Raw genomic sequence first — 2,544 nt, 5'->3', positions numbered from 1 at the left:
AAATTAGAAAATGTGGAGAGGAATTGAGCTCTGAAATTTGGGGCAGAAAATTAAAAGAATAAATAAAAAGAAATATGGATACATGTCAATGATACAGGAACTACAAAACAAACTTAAACACAAGGTCATGTTTTTCTCTGACTGTTAATGATATATTTACACTAAATCCATGGGATGTTGAATGTGTACTGATGATTTTTTTATTAGTTGTTATTGGCTTTGAACTAACTGTCAGTAACTGCGATTACTCTCAGATCTTTACTTAGTTACATTTTGTTGTTAGGGATGAGGGATGGATAAATACCCTGCCACGTCCGGTCTGTGTTTATGTTTGATGTTATTCTGCCTTGTATCGATCTGATGAGTTAAGCCTTTTTCAAATGATTTTTATAGTTTGTTCTTATGTTGTGCTGTTACACCACTGTCTCAGGTTAGGGGAGGGTTAAGCGCTCACAAAAATGTTTAACCCCGCCACTATCTTTATTTGCCTGTCCCAAGTCAGGAGCCTGTAGTTCAGTGATTGTCGTTGGTTCATGTCTGTCATATTTTTTTTCGTTAATTGTTTTGTTATAAATTAGGCAGTTATTTTTCTCAATTGAATTGTTTCTTATTTTTCATGTGGGGGCCTTTTATATCCGACTATACGGTATGGGTTTTTCTCATTGTTTAAGGCCGTACGGTTGCCTATATCTGCTTACATCCATTTTTTAAACTTTGATGTATAGTTGTCTCATTGGCAATCATACCTCATCTCATTATTTTTATATTAAACCAGAAATTACATTTGAAGATAAACGTTCTTCGACCATAGACAGATTATCTTTAACAAATAATGCTCGCAGATACTGTATAAATAAGCAAATAAGCTCCAATGATTAATCGGATAATAAAGATATCCCCCCCCCCCCTCCCTCTCGCAAAAAAAATTAAAGTTATCAGTAGCGAGTCGGTGGATTTAATCTGGTTTTTATTTACGTTTTTAAATTGGAAGGGAAAAGAAAACTTTTGGTGATATTTTATGATATTATATGCGGTCGCGCGTCTCCGCGGGTCTCTGAAAGCCGGGGACATTTTTTTCTGCCTTCTACACCGGGAAGAAATTTTCATTATTTATTATTCAATTAAATCAGGACATCTTTTTTTCAACCAGAACTACATCATGGATTATATTATCTTCTAAACTTGATCTTAAATATTGATTTTCTCAAAGAATTTTGCTTTATTTATATCAAATATCGTTAAACATGTAGATAGTATTTGAAAAAAAATTGAGATTACATGGTAGTTTACTGAAATTATTTCATCCATTATAAAATTATCTTTAATTTTGTGAAGGAAGTGGATGGTATGGTGGCTATGGAGGATATGGGAGAATGGGATATAGTGGTGGCGGATACGGTGGAATAGGTTATGGTGGCATGGGATACGGAGGAATGGGAGGCGGTGGATACGGAGGAATGATGTATGGAGGCATTAGATATGGATACGGCGGAATGGGTGGATATGGAGGAATGGGTAGATACGGCGGAATGGGAGGGTACGGAGGAATGGGTGGATACGGAGGAATGGGTGGATACGGCGGAATGGGTGGATACGGAGGAATGGGTGGATACGGCGGAATGGGTGGTTACGGAGGAATGAGTGGATACGGAGGAATGGGTGGATACGGCGGAATGGGTGGATACGGACGAATGGGTGGATACGGCGGAATGGGTGGATACGGAGGAATGGGTGGATACGGCGGAATGAGTGGAGGTGGATATGGAGGATATTGGCCAGGTGGTAATAGATATTGGTGGACATATGGTAGAAGAATTGGAAGTGGGAGATGGTCAAGCTCTAAGAAAGGTATAGTACCATCTAGCTAACTAATTCTTTTAGTCGTGTTCAAATCTTAAATACGATTTATACTGCAGCGAAATTGCTTATCAACAATTCTTCATTCATATAACTACTAGTATACTTTTGAAATAAAACAAGGCTAGAAAAAAAATGCGTGGAACGAAAAAAATAAGTAATGAGAAAAATTATAAAGCTCTGTTTTGTTTTGCGTCTTGTTGAAAATAAACAATTCATACTTCAATAGATACTTATTGAACCGTATTTAAGAAACTTTTACGTACCATAAACACTTAAGATCTCGTAATTTTTCGTCGTAACAACACAATTCTTTTCATTGTTCATCACTGAATTTCTTTAACAAGTAATGTTGATATTTTTCAGGAAGTGTTTACTAGACTGGTTCTTTCAGAATGACACAGACGATATGGAATTCCTTTTTATATATACATCTTATATACTAGTAGATATTAGTAAACTTTGCAGCCCATTTGTTTTTGTTATTTCTAACCGTTTCTTCCACCTAAGGGAATACGTGGTAACATCCGGTCTTATTTGCGGGGAAGACGTAGGTTAGACCGGGTAAAACCGAAGACTATGAAATTCATATTATTTAATACTTGCCGCCAGATGTCAAACAGCCGTCAATCAATCAATCGTTTCTAGACATATTTAAAACTTCTTGATTTCTTGTTATCACAGTAA

At 36.4% G+C, this 2,544-nt stretch overlaps 1 long non-coding RNA gene across 1 annotated transcript; it reads left to right on the top strand.

The window, feature by feature from the left end:
* Positions 1–1,700: 1,700 nt before the first annotated feature.
* LOC127728019 (uncharacterized) lies at positions 1,701–2,329 on the top strand. The gene is made up of 2 exons (XR_007993977.1): positions 1,701–1,848; positions 2,224–2,329. It is a non-coding gene; the product is annotated as an uncharacterized LOC127728019 (long non-coding RNA).
* The last annotated feature ends 215 nt before the right edge of the window (positions 2,330–2,544 follow it).

Source organism: Mytilus californianus, unplaced genomic scaffold (assembly GCF_021869535.1).
Source record: "Mytilus californianus isolate M0D057914Y unplaced genomic scaffold, xbMytCali1.0.p SCAF_2, whole genome shotgun sequence".
Taxonomy (NCBI): Eukaryota; Metazoa; Mollusca; class Bivalvia; order Mytilida; family Mytilidae; genus Mytilus; species Mytilus californianus.
Note: the sequence above shows the minus strand (reverse complement) of the source record. Positions and strands in the feature narration are given on the sequence as shown.